Source organism: Phyllobates terribilis, unplaced genomic scaffold, assembly GCF_046119375.1.
Source record: "Phyllobates terribilis strain yellow unplaced genomic scaffold, ASM4611937v1 Scaffold_5__5_contigs__length_657084704, whole genome shotgun sequence".
Lineage (NCBI taxonomy): Eukaryota > Metazoa > Chordata > Amphibia > Anura > Dendrobatidae > Phyllobates > Phyllobates terribilis.
Genome location: NW_027362765.1, coordinates 654,321,868 through 654,335,226, shown reverse-complemented (window position 1 = coordinate 654,335,226; position 13,359 = coordinate 654,321,868). Strand labels below are relative to the sequence as shown.

At 50.0% G+C, this 13,359-nt stretch overlaps 6 non-coding genes and 1 pseudogene across 6 annotated transcripts; all 7 read right to left on the bottom strand.

The window, feature by feature from the left end:
* Nucleotides 1-181: 181 nt before the first annotated feature.
* On the bottom strand, nucleotides 182-372 carry LOC141275506 (U2 spliceosomal RNA). The gene has a single exon (XR_012323743.1). It is a non-coding gene; the product is annotated as a U2 spliceosomal RNA (small nuclear RNA).
* A 1,115-nt stretch (nucleotides 373-1,487) lies between these two features.
* On the bottom strand, nucleotides 1,488-1,678 carry LOC141275505 (U2 spliceosomal RNA). Its single transcript, XR_012323742.1, has one exon. It is a non-coding gene; the product is annotated as a U2 spliceosomal RNA (small nuclear RNA).
* A 1,115-nt stretch (nucleotides 1,679-2,793) lies between these two features.
* Nucleotides 2,794-2,984, bottom strand: LOC141275504 (U2 spliceosomal RNA). Its single transcript, XR_012323741.1, has one exon. It is a non-coding gene; the product is annotated as a U2 spliceosomal RNA (small nuclear RNA).
* A 1,115-nt stretch (nucleotides 2,985-4,099) lies between these two features.
* LOC141150271 (U2 spliceosomal RNA) lies at nucleotides 4,100-4,293 on the bottom strand. Its single transcript, XR_012246528.1, has one exon. It is a non-coding gene; the product is annotated as a U2 spliceosomal RNA (small nuclear RNA).
* A 6,157-nt stretch (nucleotides 4,294-10,450) lies between these two features.
* LOC141151092 (U2 spliceosomal RNA) lies at nucleotides 10,451-10,566 on the bottom strand (annotated as a pseudogene).
* A 1,115-nt stretch (nucleotides 10,567-11,681) lies between these two features.
* Nucleotides 11,682-11,872, bottom strand: LOC141275503 (U2 spliceosomal RNA). Its single transcript, XR_012323740.1, has one exon. It is a non-coding gene; the product is annotated as a U2 spliceosomal RNA (small nuclear RNA).
* Nucleotides 11,873-12,987: 1,115 nt separating this feature from the next.
* On the bottom strand, nucleotides 12,988-13,178 carry LOC141275502 (U2 spliceosomal RNA). Its single transcript, XR_012323739.1, has one exon. It is a non-coding gene; the product is annotated as a U2 spliceosomal RNA (small nuclear RNA).
* Nucleotides 13,179-13,359: the final 181 nt, after the last annotated feature.

Genomic DNA, 13,359 nt, shown 5'->3' with positions numbered 1-13,359 from the left:
ACAGTTGCTGAAGTTGAACCAAAATGAGCTTGTAATCTGGCTTCTGCAACTTTGAACATGAAAAATCCAATGAGGAGAAGAAAAGCAAAGCCAAAGAGTCCATCCCAAAATCCGACAAACAAGCAAAATGAACAAAAAACATTGAATTCAATTCTTTCTGATTTTAGAAACTGCATTAAAGAAGGGGTGCACCGGTCCTGGAGATACTGCAATACCAGGTCAATGCGTGGAGTGGACAGAGCAAGCTCTTTTTCCATCTCCCTGTTCTAAAAATCCATTTAATATATGGTCCCCAGATAGGGGACGTATCAGATATTAAACTGATAAGAACAGATACTACACTTGATCTTAGCCAAAAGGCCGAGAAGCGATAACCAGAATTGGTTTCAAACTACGGAGCCACCCAAGGATCCTGAAAAGTCCATTTGTGGAGATGAGCTCCTGGACTCCCGTTAAGAAGACATGTTGTCAACCTCTAGATCCCTTACATGCCTGCACTTTTCGGCTTGCTGCTGCTGCAATCCACGCGTTTTAGATCTGCATAACTCCACCTCTTTAAACACAGCACCTTCACCCCCTGCTGTTCCCACCCGCCTCAACACCGTTGGAAGGGAGGAGAACCAATTAAGGCGGGGGGTGGGGTGGAACGAGCAGCTGTCTACCCTTAGCAGGAGGGCTCCTGATTACATACCTCTCCTGCTGCTGCTGCTGCTGGCTGTCCAGCAGCAGACTGAAGGTGGCTGCTGCTGTGCACAGGTATATAAAGGCTCAGAGCCTATTATGACACGCGCAGCCAGCGTTCCATTGCCACATTCCATCTACTGCAGGCAGGATACCTGGCTGGCTGAATGTCGCTGAGAAGCTCACAGAGACCGCCATAAGCAACAGTTTAACAGAATGCCACAGACTAATCAACCAAACTTTTTGGGTTGGGTTCTCTTTTATAGTCTGCAGGCATTAAATGAAAGAAGTCAGTGTTCCAGCAGAAGGAGACAACGTTTCAGAAAAGGCATTGTAGCAAACCAAAAAAGAAATTTTAAACGCAGCAGAGTAACCAGCGCACATACCTGTTAGCTCAGGTGAGTTTAAAAGGCTGCTGTTGATAACAAGGGCATTTGCTAAATAGATGGTGTGTGTGCAACAATATACTGAAAGGTCAATTATATTGTGCAGCTTATCTCACCACCTGTAGTTATTTAGGTGAAAGCTCCAAAATGCTTGCCTAATATGTCTGTTTATCCAAAAGGAAGTAAAAAGGGAGAGCTAGAAAGATAGCATTGCATCACATTACATGGCAATGCAATGCACAGTTGCTGAAGTTGAACCAAAATGAGCTTGTAATCTGGCTTCTGCAACTTTGAACATGAAAAATCCAATGAGGAGAAGAAAAGCAAAGCCAAAGAGTCCATCCCAAAATCCGACAAACAAGCAAAATGAACAAAAAACATTGAATTCAATTCTTTCTGATTTTAGAAACTGCATTAAAGAAGGGGTGCACCGGTCCTGGAGATACTGCAATACCAGGTCAATGCGTGGAGTGGACAGAGCAAGCTCTTTTTCCATCTCCCTGTTCTAAAAATCCATTTAATATATGGTCCCCAGATAGGGGACGTATCAGATATTAAACTGATAAGAACAGATACTACACTTGATCTTAGCCAAAAGGCCGAGAAGCGATAACCAGAATTGGTTTCAAACTACGGAGCCACCCAAGGATCCTGAAAAGTCCATTTGTGGAGATGAGCTCCTGGACTCCTGTTAAGAAGACATGTTGTCAACCTCTAGATCCCTTACATGCCTGCACTTTTCGGCTTGCTGCTGCTGCAATCCACGCGTTTTAGATCTGCATAACTCCACCTCTTTAAACACAGCACCTTCACCCCCTGCTGTTCCCACCCGCCTCAACACCGTTGGAAGGGAGGAGAACCAATTAAGGCGGGGGGTGGGGTGGAACGAGCAGCTGTCTACCCTTAGCAGGAGGGCTCCTGATTACATACCTCTCCTGCTGCTGCTGCTGCTGGCTGTCCAGCAGCAGACTGAAGGTGGCTGCTGCTGTGCACAGGTATATAAAGGCTCAGAGCCTATTATGACACGCGCAGCCAGCGTTCCATTGCCACATTCCATCTACTGCAGGCAGGATACCTGGCTGGCTGAATGTCGCTGAGAAGCTCACAGAGACCGCCATAAGCAACAGTTTAACAGAATGCCACAGACTAATCAACCAAACTTTTTGGGTTGGGTTCTCTTTTATAGTCTGCAGGCATTAAATGAAAGAAGTCAGTGTTCCAGCAGAAGGAGACAACGTTTCAGAAAAGGCATTGTAGCAAACCAAAAAAGAAATTTTAAGCGCAGCAGAGTAACCAGCGCACATACCTGTTAGCTCAGGTGAGTTTAAAAGGCTGCTGTTGATAACAAGGGCATTTGCTAAATAGATGGTGTGTGTGCAACAATATACTGAAAGGTCAATTATATTGTGCAGCTTATCTCACCACCTGTAGTTATTTAGGTGAAAGCTCCAAAATGCTTGCCTAATATGTCTGTTTATCCAAGAGGAAGTAAAAAGGGAGAGCTAGAAAGATAGCATTGCATCACATTACATGGCAATGCAATGCACAGTTGCTGAAGTTGAACCAAAATGAGCTTGTAATCTGGCTTCTGCAACTTTGAACATGAAAAATCCAATGAGGAGAAGAAAAGCAAAGCCAAAGAGTCCATCCCAAAATCCGACAAACAAGCAAAATGAACAAAAAACATTGAATTCAATTCTTTCTGATTTTAGAAACTGCATTAAAGAAGGGGTGCACCGGTCCTGGAGATACTGCAATACCAGGTCAATGCGTGGAGTGGACAGAGCAAGCTCTTTTTCCATCTCCCTGTTCTAAAAATCCATTTAATATATGGTCCCCAGATAGGGGACGTATCAGATATTAAACTGATAAGAACAGATACTACACTTGATCTTAGCCAAAAGGCCGAGAAGCGATAACCAGAATTGGTTTCAAACTACGGAGCCACCCAAGGATCCTGAAAAGTCCATTTGTGGAGATGAGCTCCTGGACTCCCGTTAAGAAGACATGTTGTCAACCTCTAGATCCCTTACATGCCTGCACTTTTCGGCTTGCTGCTGCTGCAATCCACGCGTTTTAGATCTGCATAACTCCACCTCTTTAAACACAGCACCTTCACCCCCTGCTGTTCCCACCCGCCTCAACACCGTTGGAAGGGAGGAGAACCAATTAAGGCGGGGGGTGGGGTGGAACGAGCAGCTGTCTACCCTTAGCAGGAGGGCTCCTGATTACATACCTCTCCTGCTGCTGCTGCTGCTGGCTGTCCAGCAGCAGACTGAAGGTGGCTGCTGCTGTGCACAGGTATATAAAGGCTCAGAGCCTATTATGACACGCGCAGCCAGCGTTCCATTGCCACATTCCATCTACTGCAGGCAGGATACCTGGCTGGCTGAATGTCGCTGAGAAGCTCACAGAGACCGCCATAAGCAATAGTTTAACAGAATGCCACAGACTAATCAACCAAACTTTTTGGGTTGGGTTCTCTTTTATAGTCTGCAGGCATTAAATGAAAGAAGTCAGTGTTCCAGCAGAAGGAGACAACGTTTCAGAAAAGGCATTGTAGCAAACCAAAAAAGAAATTTTAAGCGCAGCAGAGTAACCAGTGCACATACCTGTTAGCTCAGGTGAGTTTAAAAGGCTGCTGTTGATAACAAGAGCATTTGCTAAATAGATGGTGTGTGTGCAACAATATACTGAAAGGTCAATTATATTGTGCAGCTTATCTCACCACCTGTAGTTATTTAGGTGAAAGCTCCAAAATGCTTGCCTAATATGTCTGTTTATCCAAAAGGAAGTAAAAAGGGAGAGCTAGAAAGATAGCATTGCATCACATTACATGGCAATGCAATGCACAGTTGCTGAAGTTGAACCAAAATGAGCTTGTAATCTGGCTTCTGCAACTTTGAACATGAAAAATCCAATGAGGAGAAGAAAAGCAAAGCCAAAGAGTCCATCCCAAAATCCGACAAACAAGCAAAATGAACAAAAAACATTGAATTCAATTCTTTCTGATTTTAGAAACTGCATTAAAGAAGGGGTGCACCGGTCCTGGAGATACTGCAATACCAGGTCAATGCGTGGAGTGGACAGAGCAAGCTCTTTTTCCATCTCCCTGTTCTAAAAATCCATTTAATATATGGTCCCCAGATAGGGGACGTATCAGATATTAAACTGATAAGAACAGATTTTTTTGATTGAATATATCTTTTATTAGCACAAAAAATAAGTTAACAGACAGTGTACAGTGCCGCAGCCCAGTACTCACAGAATTCTACATCATATTTACATAGCATGAGGATACGACGCACTAACTAGACACATCACACCCCTATGCTACACAAAACACTCAATCTGAAAGAAAAAGCATGTCAATCAATACAGTACGACGAACCGTGATAAGGGATGGGGATTGGGAAAAAGGGGATGGGGAGGGGAAAATCACAGGCCCGAAGCTTTATTGAAAGACAAGACACATAAGGGGAGAGGGGGAGGAGGGGTTTAGTCCTCATCCTCGTCCTCCGGACCGTCCATGATGGAATAGTCTCTGAGCAGGCTGTGGATCAACCTGCGGCAGTCCTGGATGGACATCCTCTCCCTCCTCAAGATGAGCCGGTTCCTGGCGACCCAAACGGCATCCTTGAAGCAGTTCATAAGGCGCCAAGCCTCCTGGATGGCTCCGACGGTATGAACCCCAGGGAAGAGTCCGTAAAGCACAGAATGGTGCGATAGGCTCGCCCTGGGGACAGAGTTCCTCAGGTCGTCCTCAAGTGCAGTCAATAGGCGCTGTGCAAATCCGCAGTCCCAAAAAGTGTGCAAAGATGTTTCCTCCACGAAGGGGCACCTTGGGCAGTACCGGGTCTTGCACAGGTTCCGGGCATGCATGAATGACCGGACGGGCAGTGCGCCCTGAATCGCCATCCACGACAAGTCCTTGTGCCCGCTGGTCAGCCTGTCAGACGACACATTTGTCCACACAGTCTCCAGCGTGTCCTGGTGAAGTCCTGTGATGTTCTCCACGTCATCCTTGGCTCTGATTAGCTTGTGGATAGTTTTGGGCTTCCACAAGTCGGGCTTGAGTCCCTCCAGTTGATGCTCCCCCACAAATCGAACGACGTCTCCGTAGAACCATGGCGTCGTCCAGTTGTAGGGGAAGGAGCTGTCCCACTTGTCCCAGCCGAGTCGCCTCCAAAGAGGAAGCAGGAAGAAGCGAGTTATGGACCTGCCCGCGGAGCCATTCTTGACTTGCAAAGTCCGGCGGACACAATCACACACAAAAGAGGATCGCAGGAGGGTGGGGATATCTGGAACGCCCTTCCCACCCTTGCGAGGCTCCTTGTACATGACGGCCCGCCTGACTCTGTCCATCTTGGATCCCCAGACAAAGTGAAACACTGTCCTGGTAATGGCCCTGCACACAGTGACGTGTGGGGGCCAGGCCTGCGCCGTGTACTGCAAGACGGGCAGGACCTCATTACGAAGGACGAGTGCCTTACCCTCACAAGTGAGGTGTCTGAGGCTCCAGAGTCCGATCCGTTGCTTCACCTTGGCCAAGCGTTCTTGCCAGGACTTGAGGGCCGCTCCTTCCTTCCCGAACCAGACTCCCAGCACCTTGAGGAAATCCGGTTGAATGTTGAAGGGGAAGGGGGCGGAGGAGGCCGGCTGCCAATCCCCGAAGAGCATGGCTTCCGACTTCCTGCAGTTGACTTTGGCCCCTGAAGCCCGGCCGAACCTCTCACACGTCTGGACGAGGGCGTCGACTGAACCACGATCAGCGCAGAAGACGGTGACGTCGTCCATGTAGAGCGAGCACTTGACCTCGTGTCGTCCCGGACCCGGTGCGGTGATCCCTCTGATCTCTCCATTCTGCCGGATAGCCTCTGCGAAGAGTTCTATAACACAAACAAAAAGAAGAGGTGATAGAGGGCAGCCTTGTCTGACCCCAGAGAGGACAGGGAAGGGGTCAGTCTTCCAGCCGTTCACCAACACCGAGCTGTGGATATCAAAATACATCAGACGGACATACGAACAAAACATGTTACCCAAACCTAACCGGTGCAGAGCTCGGCCCATGAACTCGTGGGAAACCCGGTCGAAGGCCTTCTCCTGATCCAAGGAGACCAGGGCCGCGTGTGCGCGGTGGACCTTGATGTACTCGACCGTGTCCCGCACGAGAGCGAGGCTGTCTGCGATGCGACGTCCAGGGATGCCGCAGGTCTGGTCCGGGTGGATGATCCGTCCGATGACCGTCTTAAGTCGTGTCGCCATCGTCTTGGCCAGGATCTTGTAGTCCACGTTGAGCAGAGTGATGGGACGCCAATTCCTCAGGTCGCACCTCTCTCCCTTCCGCTTGTACAGGATCGTGACCATTCCTTCCCTCAAAGATGGAGGCATTCTACCCTCCACCACCATCTCCTCGTACAGGTCCAACAGGTCCGGACAGATGAGGTCTCCCAGCGCTACATAGAGCTCCGCTGGAAGACCATCACTGCCCGGGGTCCTGCCGGTCCTAAAGGATTTAGCGGCAGAGAGCAATTCGCCCACCATCAGAGGTTTGTCCAAGGCTGCCGTGCCTGCAGGATCAAGATGGTTAGTGATACCTGACAGGAACTTATCAGCATCGTCAGGGTCGGTAGTCTTGTGGGAGTAGAGTTCGCTGTAGAAGTCGCTGACGACCCTCATCACGTCCTCCTTCCCACGTCGCATGTTTCCGCTCTCGTCTCGCAGCTCGTTCAGGGGCGTGTGACCGGCATGAAGTTTCCTGAAAAAGAATGAGTTACATTTCTCACCCTTCTCCAGATTCTCCACTTTGGAACGGAAGACGATTCGCTTGGACTCCTCCTCAAAGTTCCTTTTCAGGCTCTTCTTGGTCTCCTCCAGCTCCTCCCTCACGTCCCAGCCGCAGTGAAGAAGGTCCTGCAGCGACCGCAGCTCGCGCTGCAGCCCTCTGAAGTCCCTCCTCTTCTCACACGCCTGTTGTCGACCCTTGGCCTGAAAGAAACAGCGAAACTCAAGTTTAACATATTCCCACCAATCAGAGACTGTTTGGAAGCTACCCTTGTAGGACTGCCACATTGCGTAGGCTGCTCTCAGCTCCTCCACGACTTCATCCTGAGCCAGCAGAGCACAATTCAGCTTCCAGGAGCCGGGGCCGGACGGAAAACCGTCGCCGAGGACACCTTGTAAGTGAATGGCTCTGTGGTCGGAGAAGAAGCAGGAGACCATCGAGTGCCTACTCTGCCTGACTGCCCGAGAGGTGAACACAAAGTCAATCCTGGAGCGGAGTGAGCCATCGGGTCGGCTCCACGAATAGTTCGTGGAGCCTCTCCCCATGGAGCCCACCACGTCCTGAAGAGAGGCCTCGGTTACCATCTCGATGAGCAGCTTGGACGTGATGTCCAACTTGGCAGATGTGCCAGAACTACGACCATCCTCCTCGATGGGGCAGTTGAAATCCCCGGCCATCACTAAGGTCCTGGTGGTGGCAAGCTGAAGCCGCAGGGTCTGGAAAAGCTCCAAACGCTCATTCTTCAGTGGGGACGCATACACGTTGATGAACCTGACAGGTTCTCCCGCCCAGTTGCCATCTACAACAAGAGCCCTGCGCAGATGAGCTCCTGGACGGACTCAAGCGTGAATGCGCCCCCCCTGATCAGAATTGCGACCCCCGCAGACTTGCAGTCACCCCCACCGGACCAGTAGGATGGACCGTGGGACCACTCCCTGGCCAGATGTTTGAAGGACCTAGAGGAGGGAAGGGAACATTCCTGCAACATATAAACATCACACAACTGGGAAGTAAGGAAGGCATAAATAGTCTGACGTCTGAACTTGTCCTTGATGCTCCTGACATTAATGGAAAATAAGTTAATATTAGCCATCATGTAGGGAAAAAAGAAAAAGTTAGCGCAGGCAATACACCTTAGTTACCACTCCGGTCGGGTGGTCCCTCGTCGGTGTTGACTGCTGGTGACGGGATCACCAGCAGGCCCTCTTCCTCCATCTGGTAAAGCAGCGCGGCCTCGATCTCGGCGACCACCAGTTCCTCCTCTTCTGGCTCGGCCACCAGGGTCTCAACCATGTGCTCCATCTCTTCTGGCTCAGGGAGGGTATCCTCCTTTTCGCCTACGAAATCCAGAATCTTCTTTTTGGAGGATTCAGTAGCAGGGCTGTCCTCCACCTTCCTCTTTCCCCGGGTTGGAACTGGGGAGACAAGAAGGGGAAAATCCTCCTCGGAATAGATAGCGGCGGGTGGAGGAAAGGTTAATTCCACCGCTACCATGGTCTGGGGAGGGAGAGTGGCTGCCGGGGCAGGGGAAAGGACACCTGCTGAGGAGTAGGGGAAGGAGGAAGAGGAAGTGGAATCCTCAGCAGGGGTGGCCGGGGTGGGGGGGAATTGGACGGGGGTGGCAGGGGGAGGGATCGAGAGAGGGGTGACAGAACTCTTACCCTCCTTTGACTTTTTCTTCTGCTTCGGAGCTGCTGGGACCGTCGCTGGGGCTTTGGCCACCGACTCCTTGACCGCTTTGGCCTTGGTCGTCTCGGCCTTGGCCGCTGGGGCCTTGGTCGTCGCGTCCTTGACCTTCACAGGCCTGGTCGTCGGGGCCTTGTCCTCCGTAGCTGGGGTCGTCGCAACCACCGATGCCCAGGATCTCTCACGCTTGGGGCAATCCTTGTACAGATGAGCCGCCAGCCCACACAGGTTGCAGGATGTCTTCTTCGGGCAGTCTTTCGAGCTGTGTCCCGTCACTCGACAAATCCTGCAGGCATCCTCCTTGCAGTCCTTCATCTCGTGGCCGTTCTTGCCGCATCTCCTGCAGTTCCGCGGCATGTCCGGGTAATAGATGAGGCCGTAGGAGTTGCCCAGGGAGAATGTCGGGGGCAGGTGCCGAAGTCCGTCTGAGTACGCCAGGTCTCTGTGAAGTCTAACGGTCACCGACCACTTACCTGTCCAGAAGCCGAGTCCATTCAGGATGTGAGAGGGTTCCTTCACAACCAAACAGAAGCGTCTCAGGAAGGTACAGATGTCTTGGCCTGGGGTGTGCGGGTTGCGCATGGAGACCGTGATCATCCTTTCGTCCCTCTGGATAGGGCAGCTACCTGTAAAGGCAGAGAAAGAATTATCCGGTCCTTTTGCGCTTACCATTTCCCAGAACCTCCTGCAGGTGTTCACAGTGGCGAAGGTGACGAAGAAGATCCCCGTCAAGAAGGTCTGGATGCTGAGGGTGTCCGACCTGGAGAAGCCTCGATCCAGCAGCATCTTCTGGCAGAACACGTCCGAGGACATGTCCGGCACCCTCCCATCCACTTCCTTCAGCTTCAGGGCCACCGTCTGCCGCATCCATGGCTCCAGGGCTGGAGCTTCGTGGCGGGGCTTCTGGGGTCCCTTCTGCTGGCCAGTCGTGGAGGCAGAGTCCTTGGGGTCAGAATCGGCTCCTGGCTGGGCCCTCCTGGCTGTCCCCTGCTCCAGGCTCTTCTTTTCGGCCTTCCTCGCAGCGCTTGCCATGGCTTTCCTCCTGCAGTTACTTCTTGGAGCTGGATCTGGAACTCTTCCCGGAATGTGTGGAGCTATGCAGATTCTTCTCCCGTCGTGTTCTGGACAAATTCCCCGAAAGGTCTTTGTCTCGATGATTTTCTTCCTCGAAGATTCCACAGGACAGCCCGATTCTTCTCCGAGTCTTCGTCTTCTTCTGGATTCTTTAGAGCTTCTTCCTCCCACCGATATCCGCCTTCCTTCTCCGATGACAGCTGGGCTCCGAAGCTCTTCTCCTTCCGAGTTCGATCGCTCTCGTCAAGTGTAGATCGTAGATCTTGTGTTCTTAAAAGAACAGATTTTTTTGATTGAAGCTGCATCCAAGGCACTGAAAAATGTGACCGAAGTCACACCAAAACAGCGCACGAGGCGAGGATTCATGTGGACCCTTCCCGGAGGAGAGGGTCCCCAATAAACCATCCCCATCCCTCCGAGCCAGAAGGCCACAGCGAGGGTCAGGGATCTCCGATGCTCTCCCTAGCCGAAGCCGGAGAAGAGCCGTTTTCGTGCTCCCAGCTTCCATCTAGGCTGCCACCCTAGTGGAGCTGGAGCCTGTGTTGGTTTCTCAGCCCAAAGCTGACCGGACCTCCGACCGGGTTTATAAAAATTCCCCTTCCTAGCCCGGAGGCCAGGAATAGGGGGGGTTGCTCAGAAAGTATGATTGGCAAAGGTGCGGCGTGCAACGAAGCCAAGTCTTTCTGGGGTTCCCAGTCCCAGTAAGCTTGGACTCCCACCAGGGCGCCTACTCCTGGGGCACATTGCTCCAAAGCCCTCACACTTACCCAGCCTAGTGACTTCGATCCTGGAGGGCCATGTTTTCCATCAGATAGCTCTATGAGCCACCTGGCGTACTAACAAGTGCACCAAACCAGTGTGTAATATGCATCAATTTACTAGGGCAGCCCAAGGACAAAACTGCCTTTTCAAAAGATACTACACTTGATCTTAGCCAAAAGGCCGAGAAGCGATAACCAGAATTGGTTTCAAACTACGGAGCCACCCAAGGATCCTGAAAAGTCCATTTGTGGAGATGAGCTCCTGGACTCCCGTTAAGAAGACATGTTGTCAACCTCTAGATCCCTTACATGCCTGCACTTTTCGGCTTGCTGCTGCTGCAATCCACGCGTTTTAGATCTGCATAACTCCACCTCTTTAAACACAGCACCTTCACCCCCTGCTGTTCCCACCCGCCTCAACACCGTTGGAAGGGAGGAGAACCAATTAAGGCGGGGGGTGGGGTGGAACGAGCAGCTGTCTACCCTTAGCAGGAGGGCTCCTGATTACATACCTCTCCTGCTGCTGCTGCTGCTGGCTGTCCAGCAGCAGACTGAAGGTGGCTGCTGCTGTGCACAGGTATATAAAGGCTCAGAGCCTATTATGACACGCGCAGCCAGCGTTCCATTGCCACATTCCATCTACTGCAGGCAGGATACCTGGCTGGCTGAATGTCGCTGAGAAGCTCACAGAGACCGCCATAAGCAACAGTTTAACAGAATGCCACAGACTAATCAACCAAACTTTTTGGGTTGGGTTCTCTTTTATAGTCTGCAGGCATTAAATGAAAGAAGTCAGTGTTCCAGCAGAAGGAGACAACGTTTCAGAAAAGGCATTGTAGCAAACCAAAAAAGAAATTTTAAGCGCAGCAGAGTAACCAGCGCACATACCTGTTAGCTCAGGTGAGTTTAAAAGGCTGCTGTTGATAACAAGGGCATTTGCTAAATAGATGGTGTGTGTGCAACAATATACTGAAAGGTCAATTATATTGTGCAGCTTATCTCACCACCTGTAGTTATTTAGGTGAAAGCTCCAAAATGCTTGCCTAATATGTCTGTTTATCCAAAAGGAAGTAAAAAGGGAGAGCTAGAAAGATAGCATTGCATCACATTACATGGCAATGCAATGCACAGTTGCTGAAGTTGAACCAAAATGAGCTTGTAATCTGGCTTCTGCAACTTTGAACATGAAAAATCCAATGAGGAGAAGAAAAGCAAAGCCAAAGAGTCCATCCCAAAATCCGACAAACAAGCAAAATGAACAAAAAACATTGAATTCAATTCTTTCTGATTTTAGAAACTGCATTAAAGAAGGGGTGCACCGGTCCTGGAGATACTGCAATACCAGGTCAATGCGTGGAGTGGACAGAGCAAGCTCTTTTTCCATCTCCCTGTTCTAAAAATCCATTTAATATATGGTCCCCAGATAGGGGACGTATCAGATATTAAACTGATAAGAACAGATACTACACTTGATCTTAGCCAAAAGGCCGAGAAGCGATAACCAGAATTGGTTTCAAACTACGGAGCCACCCAAGGATCCTGAAAAGTCCATTTGTGGAGATGAGCTCCTGGACTCCCGTTAAGAAGACATGTTGTCAACCTCTAGATCCCTTACATGCCTGCACTTTTCGGCTTGCTGCTGCTGCAATCCACGCGTTTTAGATCTGCATAACTCCACCTCTTTAAACACAGCACCTTCACCCCCTGCTGTTCCCACCCGCCTCAACACCGTTGGAAGGGAGGAGAACCAATTAAGGCGGGGGGTGGGGTGGAACGAGCAGCTGTCTACCCTTAGCAGGAGGGCCCCTGATTACATACCTCTCCTGCTGCTGCTGCTGCTGGCTGTCCAGCAGCAGACTGAAGGTGGCTGCTGCTGTGCACAGGTATATAAAGGCTCAGAGCCTATTATGACACGCGCAGCCAGCGTTCCATTGCCACATTCCATCTACTGCAGGCAGGATACCTGGCTGGCTGAATGTCGCTGAGAAGCTCACAGAGACCGCCATAAGCAACAGTTTAACAGAATGCCACAGACTAATCAACCAAACTTTTTGGGTTGGGTTCTCTTTTATAGTCTGCAGGCATTAAATGAAAGAAGTCAGTGTTCCAGCAGAAGGAGACAACGTTTCAGAAAAGGCATTGTAGCAAACCAAAAAAGAAATTTTAAGCGCAGCAGAGTAACCAGCGCACATACCTGTTAGCTCAGGTGAGTTTAAAAGGCTGCTGTTGATAACAAGGGCATTTGCTAAATAGATGGTGTGTGTGCAACAATATACTGAAAGGTCAATTATATTGTGCAGCTTATCTCACCACCTGTAGTTATTTAGGTGAAAGCTCCAAAATGCTTGCCTAATATGTCTGTTTATCCAAAAGGAAGTAAAAAGGGAGAGCTAGAAAGATAGCATTGCATCACATTACATGGCAATGCAATGCACAGTTGCTGAAGTTGAACCAAAATGAGCTTGTAATCTGGCTTCTGCAACTTTGAACATGAAAAATCCAATGAGGAGAAGAAAAGCAAAGCCAAAGAGTCCATCCCAAAATCCGACAAACAAGCAAAATGAACAAAAAACATTGAATTCAATTCTTTCTGATTTTAGAAACTGCATTAAAGAAGGGGTGCACCGGTCCTGGAGATACTGCAATACCAGGTCAATGCGTGGAGTGGACAGAGCAAGCTCTTTTTCCATCTCCCTGTTCTAAAAATCCATTTAATATATGGTCCCCAGATAGGGGACGTATCAGATATTAAACTGATAAGAACAGATACTACACTTGATCTTAGCCAAAAGGCCGAGAAGCGATAACCAGAATTGGTTTCAAACTACGGAGCCACCCAAGGATCCTGAAAAGTCCATTTGTGGAGATGAGCTCCTGGACTCCCGTTAAGAAGACATGTTGTCAACCTCTAGATCCCTTACATGCCTGCACTTTTCGGCTTGCTGCTGCTGCAATCCACGCGTTTTAGATCTGCATAACTCCACCT